This window comes from Juglans regia, chromosome 2 (assembly GCF_001411555.2).
Source record: "Juglans regia cultivar Chandler chromosome 2, Walnut 2.0, whole genome shotgun sequence".
Lineage (NCBI taxonomy): Eukaryota > Viridiplantae > Streptophyta > Magnoliopsida > Fagales > Juglandaceae > Juglans > Juglans regia.
Window position 1 is genome coordinate 23,534,945 of NC_049902.1, and position 18,800 is coordinate 23,553,744.

The window sequence follows — 18,800 nt, forward strand, 5'->3', positions numbered from 1 at the left end:
TGTTTTAATGGAGGACAGTGAAACAGGGGACTCGGCCAATAGAGTTTTATTCCTTTTTTATGAGGAGAACTCCCAGAGGCTTATTCAAGTGTCAAACAACTCTGTTGGGGAAGTGGGTTTGGTATTAGGAAAAGAGCATATGGAGGAACAACCAGAATTCTGAATGCAAAATCCTATCCCGTTGAAGTGTTTGTTTCCATATTAGTCGAGTGCATGAAACTGGGTGTTTAACACTGTAAAGAATATTCAGGAAATGGTGGGTTTGAAGTGTGAAAGCTACAAGGAGCAATTCATGGCATTACTCACGACTATCGAAGCAGGTTATCAACAACAAAAGAAAGTTGGATCCAAGAAACAGCGTGAACTCAGGAGGTTGAGTTAGTTAATGAACTCTGAAGGTAGCTCTAGCACGGAGAGGACTAAAGGAAAGGGGCTGGCCTTTCCCAAATGAAACCAAAAATTGTTTCATGGAATGTCCGCGATCTAAATGAGCCGAGTAAACGTCTTCAAGTAAGAAACTTGTTGCGAGGTAGAAGGCGGACATTGTTTGCCTACAGGAGACGAAGTTGATGGATCTGCGCACATGTGGGTTGGGTATATTTGGCAACTAATGGGGCTTCAGGAGGTGTTTTAGTGATGTGGGATCAAAGGGTAGTGGAGAAAAAAGAGGAATTTATTGGGTTATTTTTGGTAGCATGCTCGTTTAAGAGCGTTTCAGATGGCTTTTTATGGGCATTGGCAGGGGTTTATGATCCTAATTTAGACAATGATCGTAGATTATTATGGGATGAACTTGCCGGTGTTTATAGTTGGTGGGATCTTCTATGGTGTATTGGTGGAGATTTCAATGTTACAAGATTTCCCAGTGAGAGCTTTGGTAATAGAAGATTGTGTCCAGCTATGACTGATTTTTCGAATGCATCTTTGAGTTGAATTTAGTGGATCTACCAATGGCGGGGGGGTTATGCACATGGGCTAATAATCAGACATGGTCTCAACTAGATAGATTCTTAATTTCCCCTGAGTGGGAAGGCACTCCCGGAGGTTTGGCAAAAGAGATTGCCTCGAATTTGTTCAGATCATTGGCCTATAATGTTGGATTCTGGTGGGATTCAAAGAAGATGTCGGTATTTTAAGTTTAAAAACATGTGGCTGGAAACGGAAGGTTTTGTTGATAGGGTCAAACAGTGGTGGTCATCTTATCAGTTTCAGGGCACTCCAAGTTTTACGTTGGCGGGTAAATTGAAAGCTCTAAAATAAGACTTAAAACTATGGAATAGTTAGTCTTTTGGAGACATTAGAGAACACAAAAAACCAAGACAAGAGAGATCGCAGAAATGGAAAGGCTACAAGAGTCTAGGACCTTAACACAGGAGGAATTAGCTAAAAAGTTAGTGCTAGTTGCAGATCTTAAGAGGATCGTTCTTTTAGAAGAGATATCGTGGCGGCAAAAGTCGAGAGCGTTATGGTTGAAGGAAGGAGATAGATGTACTAAGTTTTTTCACAAGGTAGCCAATTCTCATAGGAGATCTAATAATATTGAGATGCTGAAGATAGATGGGGCAGATTATAAGGATGAGCAGAGAATTAATGATCATGTAGTTGGTTTCTTCGAACAACTACTTACCGAGCAGGAGGGTTGGAGAGGCCGTTTGAGGAGGTTGAGGTTTTTGAAGTGGTGAGGAAAATGGCCAAAGACAAGGCTCCGGGTCCTGACGGGTTTTCAATGGATTTTTTTCAAACATGCTAGGAGGTATTAAAGGATGATCTCATGAAGGTGTTCCAGGAGTTTCATTCGGCAAGACAATTTGAGAAAAGCCTAAACGCCACCTTCCTTTCTTTGATTCTGAAGAGGGTTGGGGCTGAGGAGATCAGGGAGTTCCGACCCATTAGCCTAGTGAATGTGGTTTACAAGATTCTCTCTAAGGTACTTGCGAATCGCCTTAGTGAGGTAGTGGGAAAAATAATCTCAAAACCTCAAAATGCTTTTGTAAAGGATAGACAGATTTTAGATGCGGCCCTTATCGCAAATGAATGTTTGGATAATAGACTGAAAGCTGGAAATACTGGGATTATATGCAAGCTAGACATGGAGAAAGCGTATGACCATGTTAAATGGGACTTTCTACTTGACCTCCTAAGGAGGTGTGGTTTTGGGGAGAGATGGAGATCTTGGATCCGTTGGTGTATATCTACAGCAAAATTTTCAGTTCTAATAAATGGAAGTCCAACAGGCTTTTTTTAACAGTACATGAGACCTTAGACAAGGAGATCCACTGTTACCATTACTATTTGTTATTGTAATGGAGGCTTTGAGCAGAATTGTAACACCCCGTCCCTGAGGGTCCAGAGAGTTAACTAATATAACCTGATAATCAACTCTAACAAGGCTAGAGTACTTCTAAATTCAAGAATATATATTTTCCCAAACCTTAAATCGAATGTAAATACTTCAATTAAATAAACCATATAAACTCATCTATCCAATTTTCAACCCAACAACTCAAATAAAATCAACTATTTTTCATGTCTCAAATAACAAACTAGAAATAATGAAACATTAACATAAGTCTCCATAAACCGTCTAAATCCATTGAAGCAAACTTAAGAAATATAAATAACTTCCAACATCAACACTAATACCACGAGATACCCAACAGCCATTCACTACTAATCTTCTCCATAAACTTTAATACTGATCCTCAGCTGAACCGTTAATGTCATCTGAAATATTATGAAGATTAAAGGGGTGAGTTATCAACAACTCAGCAAGCAAAGAGCATATACTAGCATGTAAACATGAGCATTTACAAGATTTGATAAGCAGAACAAAACATTTACTTTCAGAAGGCAGAAACAAAACTTGGTACAAAAACATTAGAGCGAAATTTCCAGAAAAATAGACTTATTCCGAAAAGAAAATCCATTGGCATTTCTAAACTGAAACATTATAATTATATCATCATTTAGTATCACATCGGGAAAATATCATGTTTAACCCCCGTGGTAGGGTTATAAACCACCATTATACCCGTGGCTAGGCCATATTCCATATTTCACCCCCGTGGTAGGGTTATAAACCACCATTATACCCGTGGCTGGGCCTTAACAGAAATAGAATAGATTTCATCGAAAATCCGATTACAATCATATACAGAATCAGAACTTCATGCCAAGGTTTTCAGATGATACATCATATCAAAACAAAATACTTAATTGCTTTAGATCGCTTCACATGTTCGACTAAACAGAATCAAAATATTTTCATTGGCTCATAACAAAACTTTTAAAATTTCTTATTCGCTCTTTTGCATAGTTCAGAAATAAAGTGCACAAAACTAGCTCATGTCTACATCAGTCATGATAGAAAAACACTTTCTCTTATATTGAATTTATGCATATGCAGAATAAACATCTGAGATTGTTTTCAGATCATCTATTTTCAAAAAAATAAACACATTTATTCTCAAAGTCAACCTCATTTTATTTGTTTTATGCAAAATTAGTATATAAATCCCGCTTACCTGACTTCTTCGTATTATCAACACCTTGAGCCGGAACTCTAACAGTAACACCACCTAAACAAAAAGAATATATATCCAACATTTAATAACCAATCTAGTAGACTGCTATTTATTGAGTAATAAATCAAAACAATCCCTTCACAGCTCAATAACTATCCTAACAAATAAACTCGAACAAGTCTCTCTTCAAACCATTCGCATTTAAAACCCAAAATAGCCACCACCTTCTATTAACACCAAACCAACTATAATTATTTCCAAAACCAACAACAGCAACTCCAAGAATTAAAATATAACCCAACCCAAACTTCACTTTCAACCTTCAAATAAAACAATTTCAGTGCACGCATCAATTCTCTAATCATTCAACAATTCAAAACTTGCACGAAAGTTCAATACAACTAGTTCCAAAGTACCCATCATTTTACACCAAAAAGTCTCAAATAATAATTCAAAAACAGTCTCACAAATCATCCAAAATTATACTCCTCAACATCCATAATTCCAACACACTCCACTGCTCCAACAAATAATACATCAACCTAAAAATAAAAGTCACAAAATCTTCTACTGAAAAGAAACTAGCGGTCTGCGCAAAAGGGGAATTTATCAAGTTGAGTGTGTGAGTAACGACAAGCAAAGCAGAGTGTGTGTGCATGTGATCAAAACAGGGCAAAAACCGAAAATAGAAAGGAGACCTGTACGAGTAAAACCGGAAGAAGAAGGAAGGAGAAGAAGTAAAATAAAATAAAATAAAATAAAACAAAGGAGAGGGATGCCGAACAAGAAGTTACCAATCTTTGTTCAAAAAGCCGAACAAATCTGCAGTGGAAACACAATTTGAAGTTCAAACCCTTGAGTCGAGCGCACGGTGAAGAGATAGGGAAGAAGAAAAAATAATGAGAGGACCCGATTGAGAAGTCTGTATAAGTGAGCGAAATCGAACCTTGAGCGTGAAAGGAGATGAAAAAAATCAACTGCTGGAGTCGTGGGTTGGTGCGCACGGTTGAGTTAAGTGCAGATTGCTGAGCAGGGGAACCCAGCGGAGAAGAGAAACAGTGCAGGAGCAAAAAGGGAAAATTAATCCCTCCCAAAACAACATCGTTCGCCTCACAACAGGTGCTCGTGGGCTAGCTCCATGCATCCGGGCTGACTTCAAACGGGCTGGGCCTAGAGCCTGGGTATTACAAGAATGACCTCATCCCTGGTTGCAAATGGGCGTGTGACTAGTTATTCGATAGGATCCCCAGGTGGGGGAATGATTAATATTTCGCATTTATTGTTTGCAGATGACACTCTTATCTTCTGTGAGGCAGATAATAATCAGATTCAAGTATTAAAGGTCTTTCTTCTTTGTTTTGAAGCAGTTTCAGGATTGAAAGTGAACCTGGATAAATCATAGATGGTGCCTATTGGAGCTGTGCAGCATCTAAAACAATTGGCTAATACTCTGGAGTGTAAGATTGCTTCACTTCCTATGACATATCTTGACCTTTCATTGGGGGCCGCCTCGAGAGCGGCTTCTTTATGGAATATAGTGATTGAGAAAGTAGAGCATCGATTAGCAGGATAGAAGAGATTGTATCTGTCAAAAGACGGTAGGATTACCTTGATAAAGAGAACGTTATCTAACTTACCGACCTATTTTCTATCATTGTTCCCTATCCTAACAAGTGTGGCGGTTCGTATTGAGAAACTTCAACAAGATTTCCTGTAGGGAGGATAGGGTGAAGAGTTTAAATTTCACCAAGTCAGGTATGAGAAAGTATGCAAACCTATCTCTTATGGTGGTTTGGGCATTAGAAATTTGAGAATCTTTAATCAGGTACTACTTGGGAAATGGTTGTGGAGATACCATAAAAAACCTGAGGCTTTATCGAAAATGGTGATTGAGAGTAAATATGGAGAATTATGGGGGGGGGGGGGGGCCAATGAAGTGAGTGGGGCATATGGTGTGGGTTTGTGGAAACATATAAGAAGAGGTTGGGGGGTCTTTTCCCAGCACACAAGATTGTGTCTTGGAGATGGGACTAGGATCAAATGCTGGTACGATACTTGGAGTGGAAATGGTGCATTAAAGGATCTATTTCCTATTCTTTTTAGGGTGGCAAGTGCCAATGATGTCTCTGTGGCGGAAGTTATGGTGATAGTGGGCGAACAAATCCAATGGAACATGAATTTTAGTCGGGTGGCACATGATTGGGAATTGGACAGTTTTGCAGTTCTTTTCAGCCTCTTGTATTCACTCAAATGCAGTAACCATCAAGCTGATTTATTGTGGTGGATACCTACAGGAAATGTCTATTCTGGGTTCGCTCGTATTATAAATCTTTATCACAAGAACCTCCAACTCAGTTCCTTTGGAAAATGATTTGGAGACGCAATGCACCTGTCAAAGCTGCTTTTTTCGTGTGGACCGCTTCTTTGGGCAAGATCCTCACAATGAATAACTTGAGAAGACGAGGGGTGATCATCACAGATTGGTGCTGCATGTGTAGGAAAAATGGTGAATCAATGGACCATCTTCTACTACATTGTGATATAGCTCGTGGGATTCGGAATGAAGTATTTAGAAGACTAGGCTTGGGTTGGGTTATGCTCGAGTATGTTGTGAAGATTTTGGCTAGTTGGACAGATCTAAGAGGTAACCAACAGATCAAGGCTGTATGGAAGATGTTGCCTATTTGCATCATATGGTGTTTATGATAGGAGCGCAATGAACGGACGTTTGAGGACAAAGAAATATCAGTGGAGGAACTAAATGCTTTCTTTTTTAGAACTCTTTGTACTTGGGCCGTTGCCGTTAACTTTAATGGCCAAGATTTCCATGATTTCCTTGTTTCTAATGCTCCTACTTAGCTAGGACATTCTTTGTACTGAACATGGCTTTTGCCTATTCTTTTATTAATATACTTCACTTATCAAAAAAAAATTCTAGCAAGAATCTGAATAGATATCTCATCAAGGAGAATGGAAATCAGTCTAGAATTCTCGTCACAAAAGCTTGACGACAACCTTTGCCGCTCGCAAATTTCACTTTGTGAAACCTCATATGGCTTTCCCCAAGAGTTGTTTAGGCTCAATACAGTCCTCATCGAAGTCTTCAGAATTTAGTCAAAAACTAAACTCAACCAGCTTCTTAAACAAATCAGTTTGGTAATGCTAATAGTTCTAACTTCTAAGCATATCTGAGCTCAACACGCTAAAAGAAAGAGTGAAACAATGCTATCAGAATCAATGTCAAAGGTCAATTATGAAAAATACACTGGCAGTCCTCAATTTCCACACCAATTTGTCTTAAACAAGAAAATTCCTTTTATATTGGTTAGATTGTATTGTGTTCCTACATGTATCTTCATATTGCCACATAAAGTAGTTTGTAAAACTCAATTAAAAGGCAAACTAATCACAACGTGAACCTCCATTCTGTTATACCTTTTGTACTTTCAGATTTGATAAAAACTTCAAGGAAAAGGAAAACAATTACAGATTACTATCCCCCCAAAATCATCGGTTAACAGAACTCTTTCATTTCCTGTGAGTAAGACGAATGAATGTGAAAGACAGAGCTTTCGGCTTAAAAGGGACTGCGTCGTCGGTTTCGTGGGTTGATTTCAACGGTGAAAGATGGAATGGGTGAATCGAATTAGGTCTGGAAATGGGGGGAAAGGGGGAAACGAAGGGGAATGGGGGGAAGGGAACGAAGGAGGAAAAGGGAATGAGAAAGGGGGAAGTGGGGGGAAGGGGGAAACGAAGGGGAGTGGAAATCGAAGGAAACGGCATCGTTTGCTTTTTGCCACGTGGGACGCAATGCCACGATGGGGACGCAGGTCAGTTGTCTATGAGTAAAATGGTCCTGCCATCCTAAGAGGTGTGCGTAAGTGAGGCCTGCACCTAGGCCACATATACATACATTCACACACACACATATACCAACAACCCATATTCATGAGTGTGTGTATGTGAAACCTCATCACCAATATGAGATACATAGATTCGAATGACCTAAAGGAAAAAGTATACAGGGGTGTATCATTCAAAATGTTCCTAGTGTATCCCTACTCATGAACGCCAACAAGAAGATGAACTACAAAGATGCAACAGTTCATTGCCAATAACTAGCAAGTTGACCCAATAACTATTAATAATCTAATACCAAACTCAAATATCCGTTACAACTACATTACTTGACCCAATAACCACCAGTTCATTGCCAAAATTATAAGCTCCATCTCTAACGAGATAGGCAAACAAGTTCCACATCATAATAAAACGGAATAGGAGAAACAATGACCTGCAATCAACCACTGTATGCTATCAACCTTTGCACTACCAATCTCAAACAACAACCAACCACTATATGCTTCCCAACCACTCATAACAGCTAGTTCTAGCCAGCAGCTTAAAAAGTTGAAAAGATCTCAGCCAAAGAAATGCACCCAATATGCAATGACATGGGAAATAAGAAATCAAGGAGAAATTTTAAACGACATACAAAATCAGCAAACAAATGTGAAAGAGAGACTTAGAAACACGAGTAACTTAAAATCTAAAACTGGAAAATATTAGGAATTTGGACCTTCCAAATTCACCTCTCAGGATCTACCTTTTGTAGGAATATCAAGAAAAACAGAGAAATAATAACAACACAAGAATTTACGTGGTAACTCACAAAACATGAGAAAAACCACCAGACCCAGAGAAGAAAATATACTATGTGAAAAATTATTACAATCACACAATTTTTCTCCTCATCCCAAATGACACCCACAAATCTTCCCCACTACAAAACTTTAACTCTCACCTCTTTCCCTTTTACAAAAAAATGCTAATAGAGGAATTTTACTAGAGTTACAAGTTACTAATTAAGCTTATGACTTGGTGTAATTAACTAAGAGGCCAAGTACCCTATTTATAGGTCTTGAGGCCTACTCCTTAATTCTCTCCCACCGGTGTGGGACTCCAAAGGAGCAAAAACCCAACAATCTCCACCTTGTGACTTTGGCTGATCCCACAGCCATGCTCCACTACAATGAAAATCTTCATAGCTTCTGCTATCATGCTAAACCATAAAAGCATACCCAATCAGAATAAATCAATTCCAAGCATTTCAATTTCAACCCATATCGAAAATAACCTTGTTGAAAAATTATGGTACAACTTCCACATTTGGCTTTCCTGGAAGTGCATTAGCCATCGATATGAATTTTCACCACACACCCTACATTAATGCCAAACTAATGCCAGTGTGCAAACTTATGGACCCACTAACATTAACACATCCTCTATCATGGCAACTTTGGGAATTAGCGGCATGTCATAAGGATGTACATGTCCCTTTTTCAAAAGACATCGTCTTCATGGAGAGAGACACTTGCCGAATCTACTCGGACAATTTTTCTTGACTCGCCCAGATTGTCCACACCCCCAGCAGACTACTTTTATTTTCATGGAGTTATTCTTCTTCCCATTACCAGCTACCACCAATGCAAAGTTCCACCACCTAGTCTTCACTCTTCAGAAAAGAGTTTACTAGTAACCTCTGAAAAAATTATTTTCTCATTTCCATGTATCAAAATAGAATTCATATGCTCATAGGAAGATGGAAGAGACCAGATGAGCCTCAAAGCTTAATCCTCATCATCAATTTTAACTCCAATAGATTCTAACTCAGAGACAATGCTATTGAGAACACTTATAATCTGAAATAGTCATACATTCACTCATCCGCAGTGTATGAAACTGCTCCTTCAGGTACACCCGATTTGAGACGTCTTTCGTCTAATACAACTCTTCGAGCTTTTCTCAGAGTTCCTTTGCCGTAAATATTCCATATACATTTGCAAAGAACATTCTTGACCAAGCACAGACGTATCGCACTTGCTGCTCTCAAATCCGATCCTCCCAATCTCCATCGCTCATTACAGATCTGCTCTTTGTTTCACCAGTCACGCTAGTATCACTGCTGACTTCAGGGGTTGGTCTACCCTTCAACGCCTTGTGTAATCCTGATTAAATCAAAACATCATTGACTTGAACTTGCCACAAGCCAAAATTAATTCTCCCATCAAATTTCTCCACATCATATCTAATAGGATTTGAAGTCTTACTTCCTTACATTACCTCAATGAATTTTACCGTAGAAATGAATGGTACTCACTAAGTAAGTTCCCAGGAAAGATTATCCTTTCTTAGACAGAATTTCAAGGCTCCTAGGAAAGATTGGAGGGTCACACTGAACCACTTAAATACCAATCTCCTAGACAAAACCTCCTTAGACTGTACGTATCCACACTACCACACCAAAGCGCCAACCCGCCAAAAAGGACTCCTGTTCTGATACCATTTGTTAGGAATTTGGACCTCCCAAATTCACCCCCCAAGATCCACCTTTTGCAGGAATATCAAGAAAAACAAAGAAATAATAACAACACAAGAATTTTCGTGGAAACTCCCAAAACAGGAGAAAAACCACCAGACCTAAAGAAGAAAATACATTATGTGAAAAATTATTACAATCACACAATTTTTCTCCTCACCCCAAATTTTACTCTTTCCCTTTTACAAGAAAAGGCTAATAGAGGAATTTTACTAGAGTCACAAGTTACTAATTAAGCTTATGACTTGGTATAATTAACTAAGAGGCCAAGAACCCAATTTATAGGTCTTGAGGCTTGCTCCTTAATTATCTCCCACCGATGTGGGACTTGACAGCAGCAAAAACCCAACAGAAAAGGGTTAGGAATCGAGTAACTTCCAACATACCTCAGCAATCGAGTTGACGTTGAGTCTTCGAATCCAGAGAAAATAAATTAATTGAAGTTGCGGGACAGAGAGAAGAGAGAAAAGGGTCGAGGAGAAGGAATGCAATCTTGGATCGGCAGTCAAGGATGGAGAGAGAGAGAGAGAGAGAGAGAGAGAGAGAGAGAGAGAGAGAGAGAGAGAGGGCTAGGGTTTTTCTTTTGCTGGAGAAAAATTGAAAGAGTCGAAGGGGCACGGGCTACGGTTTCGTTCGATAGATAGCATCCAACCCGCATCTAAATTCAACCCGCATTTATCAGGTGGGTTGGATCGGGTCTATCGGACGGACCGGGCCCATGCCAGTTTTTGCAAAGGCGAGCACAATAAAAACTCACCTGAAATTGTTTAAGCACTAGACAGTTATGATTTTTTTATGAGTAAAGCTATAAAACAACCCATTGTAGCACATCAGTCGTAGCACACCTGATCTAGCTTCTTTTCTTTTCTTTACTTTTCTCTTCTTCTTCTTTTTCCTCTATACGCTCTTTTTTTTTCCCCTTCACACACCTGAGCACATCAGCCGATCCACACGTCAAGTGTGTTGCGGCTGCAGTCAACAGTAGGCTGATATAAAGATTTATTCATTTTTTATATACAAGGTGGATTGGGGCTTTCAAGTCCAGGTTTTCTATTTGGAGAATCGGATCATATGTTATCAGACCATCAGACTCTTGACATTAAGGTATTGAAGAATTACAAATAGGATTGGAGAAATGAAGTATTGAAGATGTTCAGGTGGATGTGGATTTTACTTAGTTACATTTTTCTTATGTACCGTTAGCTTAAGAGTCGTATTATATTTAATGGTTCAGATACTAGAATTGTGTTCTATGAGCAATGTAGTGTCATATGCGAGGATGGGTTAGTGCTGGTTAGACCATCCACATTAGGCTCCTCATCCGTGCTCCTTCCCTAAATGGTTGAGACCAGTTTTAACTTTTGCGTAAAAAGAGGGCCACATCCAGCTCCCTATTTTAGGGAATAAGTTAGGGTTTTGAATAGGAGTGTAAACTCAAACCGGAAAACCGGACTGGACCGGACCGAACCGGACCGGTTTTACCGGTTTTGAACCGGTCCGGTCTGGAACCGGTTTTTAAAACGTAAAAACCGGCCGGTTCCGGTCCGGTTCCGGTTCCGGAATTTTTTGGACCGGACCGAACCGGACCGGACCGGTTGATTAAAAAAAATAAAAAATAATATTTTTATATATAAGTTTTATACAAAATATTTTATATATATTAAATATTAATATATATAAGTTTTATATATAATGTATAATTATAAATTTTTATGTGAAATTTTATATATAACATATATATTCATATATGAAATAATTTCTTATTATAATTTATAAATTATTACATAAAATGTTAATACTAAATCACTAAAAGTTTATAACTAATACTAATATATAACTTATAACTATATCAATAGTCTAATATTAATACTATTATATAGTCTAATATATTAATAAAAGTATAAAACAGTTTTTTTTAAATCAATTTTTTTTTTTTTATAAACAAATTTTTAATGACAAATTGTGAAATTTATATTTTTAAAAAACCGAAAAACCGGACCGGACCGGACCGGAAACCGGTAAAACCGGAAGTACCGATTTAGGAGGGTAACCGGTGCGTAATCGGTTTTGAAAAATATAAAACCGATACATACCGATTCTGTCCTAAATTTTATCCAAAACCGGACCGGACCGGACCGGTTACACCCCTAGTTTTGAACAAAGAAAATGCTTGGGCCATTGAGGATGGTGCTTCCCAAAAGCGACTGATACTATTTTTTTAACTCAACGGCCAATAAAGTATTTTTTAATAAATTTATGATTTTTTTAAAATGTTTAAAGGGATTTAAAAGTATTTGAAAAAAATATAATTTGCACTATCAATACAATACAGAAGTCACATTTCTCGAAAGCCTTAGTATTGTCATTTGAAAAATGACTTCATATATATATATATATATAATATATGTAGATGTATATAAAATTCTACTAATTATCTCTACATCACACATCTATTTTTATTTTTTATTTCTCATATTGTAATTTTTACATGTGCTCCTATCTTCCACTTCAAATCCGTCGTATGCAGTATGCGACGCCTACCATAGACACCCAATACCGATATGTTTGGGTTAAATGCCACCGTTAAAAATGTTAGATTATGTTACAATTCTGTTAGGTTAGTGGTAGGAAATGCTGACATGACACTCATTCACATATTATATCAAAATGAGAAATGGGTTGTTGAAAAAAAAAAAAAAAACAGTTACCCATTAGTTTTTTTTTTTTTTTTACTTAATGATTAATAAATTATTTTTTAATAACTTTGTGAGTTTTTTTCAACGTTTAAGAGATTTAAAAAAAAAAAACAATTTACAACGTTGGGTGAGAATTCTAAAATAAAAACTCATAAAATAGAAGAAAATTTTAAAAATTTCTAACATATAAATTAAAAACATTAAAAAATATCTTTAAAAAAATATAAAAACTAGATGAACATATTTAAAAAATGACTAATTAAAAAAATGGCTGTTCACCCCTTCACTTGGGCCGCTCTACGGGGGCCCGACCTGGGCCACTCAAAGGTGCAACTAATAACCACCACCCTTTCGGGCGATCCAGATTGGGCCACTCAAAGGGCTGTCCTTCCGACCGCCACGAGAAGAATGGGCGTCAAGCCTCTTCTTTAAAAAAAAATATATGTATTACTCCTTTTTTAATTGTTAATCTTTGTGATGGAAAAAAGTTTATATTTTTATTTTATTATGAGTTCTTTTTTATTTTTAAAATAAATTTAACTATTTTTTTTTTATCACTGTTAATGCATGTTTGAGATTGTGGTGAGAAATATAGTTTATAACTTGAGGGCTTATAGCTTATAACTTAAGTAATAAGTTCTACTATTAAAAAGTTATTTACTGTTTGATAACCATATGTTTAAAGCACTTTTAAACATGCTACGTTTGTTTGAAAATAAATTAAAAAAAATACTTTCTTAGGTAGAAATGAAGATTATTTAAGTTTTTAAAAATTATGATCATATACTTGAAAGTTGAAAGTTTGAAAGTTGTAATTATCTGAAAGTTATATGGATATTTTTGTCTATTGATAGTTTTTTTAAAATTTGAATTACTTTCCACATTATTTGGAAAAGTACGTTTTACTTTTTTCTTCAAACGTACTTTTTAACTTATCTGAAATTAAAAGTACTTTAATATGTAACACAGAAATAACTTAATTTTTTTTATTAAAGAATTTTTAAGGTTATTTAAGCATTTTTTAAGACTCTTACCTCAATCTCAAATAGGCTCTTAGAAAAAAACAATTATAAGTTTTTTTAGAAAAATCTTGTTTTTCTACTTTTTATTTTTTTTATTTTTTATTTTTAAATTCTTTGCTGATGTGGCATGCTGACTTTGCGTTTCTATTTGTTAAAATGCATCTAACTGGTGTCAGCTTAAGCCTTATGTTTGGTTATAACATGCCAGTCAAGTGCTACATCAACTTTTTCCGTCAACACATTGACAAAGTCTCGACGGATGGACTAATTTAAAACATTATCATTAAGATGCAATCGGTCCGGTTTAATTTGATTTTGGATAAATTTTAGAATCGAATCGGTATATATCGATTTTGTATTTTTAAGAACCGATGTTGTACCGGTTACCTTCTTAAACCGGTACTTCTAGTTTTACCGATTCCGATTCAGTTCGGTCTAGTTTCTCAAGTTTTAATATATATTAAATCTCTAATCTCTTATACTTATATATATATATATATTAATATATATAAATATTAGTAATACACTAATACTATTGGTATGTATTATTATGTGTTAGTGATAATATAATAATTAATATTCTAATGTATATTAGTATTACTACTATATTTATCAAAATGAATAATGTTGAGAATTTATTAAGCCATAAAATGTAATTAATATATATTTTATATTTAAAACATATGATCAAATAATTGTTCATGTTGAAAATTTAAATTTTATGTTATAAATTATAATATAACATTATTTCATATATAATTATAATTTATAAAAATTATATATAATATTAAAAATGTTATATATAATATTAAAAATATTATATATAATATTAAAAATTAATTAAAAATATATAAATATGCAAACCGGTCCGGTCCTATAAAACATAAAACTAAGACCAGACCGGTTATGTCTGGTCTTTAAAATGGAAGAACCGGTCCAAAACTGAACCGAACCAAACCAACTGGTCTGGTTAGGATAGGGCCAGTTTTCCAATTCTCCGATTTATTTTTACTACCTTAATTATCAGCATCACGAGGACTTATTCGAACCTTTTTAAACTTTAGAAACAAGAACAGTAATTTACTTTAGAGCATTGGTATTGATTTTGTAGTAATTAAGACAAATTAAACTTAGGCCTCGTTTGGTTACACAAATCATCTTATCTCATCCCATTTCATCTCAGTTAATTATTATAAAATTTTTAAATTCTCACACAAAATACAATAAACAATTCAATTTTTTCAAATTCTAAAACCTAAATAATATTCTAACAATATTTTATTCAATTTTCAACTTTTATCTCATCTCATCTAAGTAACCAAGAAAGCCATAAATGAAGTAAATTTTTGTGGTTTGCATAACCTATATAAACCTCTGCATTGCATTAGCTAACTTTTCTCTGTACCATTAAATTATTACTTCTTTCTTTATTTTAGTTTTCAGTAGTGCTACAAGTTTTGAGTAGTGCTACACACACCGAGGGTGTAGCCCTCGTATGGGTCTCGAGAAGCCCAATTCTTTCTTTTTTCATAGATTTTTTTTATATCCTTAAATATTTAAAAAAAATTACAAATTTTTTTAATAAATACATCCTTAATAACTAAATAAAACCAAAAAAAAAAAAAACAAACAAACAAAAAAAGTGTCGGAGCCCAAGTTGGGACCCAATTCTCGGTAGCTCTATCATATTTCTTTAGTTTTTATTCATGCTTTTTTTTTGGGAGAGAAAGAAGAGGGCAATCAAAGGAAGGGAGAGGAAAAAGTATTAATATATATATTATTTAGATGCTAGTTAAATTTTGGGTAATTTAGTTGAAAATTGTTTTAGCTAACTTTTATATAAACCAATACTAGATAAACTTGATCTATATTCTTTTTAAACTTTAGTTACCTAAATATTTTACAAAAATCAATGTCAATGCCCTCCCTTTCAAGAAGCAAAATAATAGCATACAAAAGTAAGTGTGTTTATCTTAAAATAGTAATAATTTGTAAAAGTTCTGAATAGACAAATTGTATACAATACTTTTATAAAAAAGTAGATTCTACTATAAAAAGTGTAAAATCCCCATTTATATTTTAGTAAGATTCATATTTTACAAAAAGGTCCATACGAAACTTATTTATTTAAAACTTGTACCTAATGTTACTTTCGTTAAAATATTTACAAATTTTTGTTATTTAGAAATATTATTTAATTTATTTGATCATTTTATATCGCTTTAAATGATTGACTGATAATTAAAAACTAGAAAATAACTTTAATTATCTATTAATGTTACATCAAAAAATATGAAAGATAATTATCTAAGATATGATGGCTAGCAATATTACAAGAAAAACAAACTTATGCATCTCTTAAAACCACCGAGGGTTGGTGGCTTGACTGATATTACTCCTCGAAAGTTTATATGACTTCCTCGCATCACACTTCCATGTCAATGGTCTTAATTATTATCGAAAGTTTATATGACTTCCTCGCATCACACTTCCAAGACCTCTCATATTGAACTCTCCCCCATTGTCACTTCAAATGATCTTTACTTTGGTTTGAAAAGGGCATCATACACCAAATAACCTATGTTGAGACACCCTAACAAAATGCTGTTGTTGAGAGAAAATATCAGCATATTTTAAACACTGCCAAGGCCTTGAGATTTCAAAGTGATATTCCCTTAAAATATTGGAACCATTGTGTTCTAACTGTTGCTCATCTCATAAGTAGAGCACCTTCACCCATAATAAATAACAAAAGCCCTTATCAAGTTATGTTCAACAAGAAACCAGATTATATCCATCTTAAGGTTTTTGGTTGTTTAGCTTTTGCGACAACTATTGTCAATGGAAAGCACACGTTTGATCCTAGAGCAAAAAGGTGTGTGTTTATAGGCTATCCATTTGGGATCAAAGGATACACTCTGTTGGATCCTGAAACTAATAAAATATTTGTCTCTAGGAATGTAGTTTTCTATGAAAATGTTTTTCCTTACAAAAATGAGACCCTCACTAACATTCATACCCAACCAGACCAAAGCAATGTCAGTTTCACTCAAATTCCTACCACTTTTACAGAACCTGTCACATCTACCTCCAAACTTTCTCAAGAAATTGAGGCAAATTCTCAAACTACAATCTCTGAAGAAGAAATTCCATAAACCTTTATTCAAGTTGAATCAGGTGGTAACCTTCAAAATCTTCCTATCCATGACCTTACATCAAATATCACACATGTCACTCACTTACCTCGCAGATCAATGAGGATTCAAAGAGCACCATCACACTTGCAGGACTTTACCTGTCAACATGTTGTCTCTCTTCACCCATCTCAAGTGTTGGACACGCAAAAGGGCCAGAATTCCTTAGGTAATGCTTTCCCTCTTAATGATAGTATTTCTTATGAAAATCTGTCCACTCCACACAAAGTTTGTGTTGTTTCCATTGCTGCCGAATCTAAGCCTAAAAATTACCAATAAGCCAAAAATTCTCCTGAATGGTGCACAACCTTAAGAGCTGAGATTGAGGCTCTTAAACTTAATGACACTTGGGTTTTAGTTGATTTGCCTCCTAATAAGGAAGCAATTGGGTGTAAGTGGGTGTATAAAATTAAGTTTAATGTTGATGGGAGTATACACTCAAGAAGAAGGTCTCGATTACCATGAGACCTTCTCACCCGTGGCTAAACTTGTTACTGTTATAACTTTGTTGGCTGTTGCAGTAATAAAAGGATGAAATCTTTACCAATTTGATGTGAATAATGTTTTCTTACATTGTGAGTTAGATAAAGAAGTGTATATGGAGCTTCCTCCTGGGTATTCTAATAGTAATGGCAAGAAAGTGTGTAAACTTAAGAAGAGTTTATGAGGATTGAAATAAGCGTCACGCCAATGGTATTCTAGGCTGTCCAAATTTATTGTTGAGCAAGGATACACTCAATAATCTAAAGCTGATTATAGTTTGTTCACTAAGAGTACTAACAGTTCATTCACAGTTATTCTGTATATGTAGATGATGTTATTGTGGCTAGTGATTCATTGATACCATTAATTATCTCAAAGATTCTCTTCATGACAAGTTTAGAATCAAAGATTTGGGTAAGTTGAAGTACTTTTACGGGATTGAAGTGGCCAGGTCTGAGCATGGTATTCACATATGCCAAAAGGAAATATGCTATTGATATTTCAAATGATTCGGGGACTATTGGCTCAGCACCTGCTAGGAACCCTATGGACCAAAATGTGAAGTTAAGTAAAGAAGAAGGGGAATTACTTCCAGAACCAACACTTTAAAGAAGGTTAGTTGGTCGTTTACTGCATTTAATAATTATTAGACCTGGTATTTCATATCCAGTCCAATTATTAAGTCAGTTCATGGATAGTTCTCAGGTTCCACATCTACATCCAGCACACAAAGTTCTAAAATATATCAAAAAGGCTCCAGGCCAAGAGTTGTCTTATCCCCCACATTCAAAGCTACAGTTACATGGTTACAGTGATTCGGATTGGGAGATTCGTGACAGGATATTGTGTTTTCATTAAAGACTCATTGGTGTCTTGGAAATCTAAGAAGCAACATGTTGTTTCTAGGTCTTCTTCAGAGACGGAATATAGAACTATGGCTAATATATGTTGTGAATTAACATGGCTCAGATACTTGTTCGAGGACTTACAGGTAGCACTTCCTCAAGCTAGTTTTCTATACTGTGACAACAAATGTGATGTGTATATAGTCACGAACCAGTCTTTCATGGAAGGACCAAGCATATAAAGCTTGATTGCGACCTTTATCACTAAACATGAGTCCAGCTAGTCACAGATAGCAAATATGCTTACCAAAGTTTTGAATTCTCAAAGCTTTTACTCATGTATGCTCAAGATGGGAGTAGTAGATATCTACTCTCCATCTTGCAAGGGCTATTGAAAGTCAATGAAGCTGCTGAGTTGAAGAGTTAGTATAAGCTACATTAGCATCTGATAACAGCTTAGCAAAGTGGGAAGAAGAATTTTCTAGAAGAAATAAGAGAGGAATCTTCTTGTGGATGAATTTTTTTGTCCTTTTGAAAGAGGTTGTTAGCTAGTGTATAGGGATACAAGATTCTAGTAGTAGTGAAAGACTTGTAAGGTTATACAAGCTGGTTCCTTGTACAAACATTTGAACAAGGAAGATGAATACAATTCTTTTC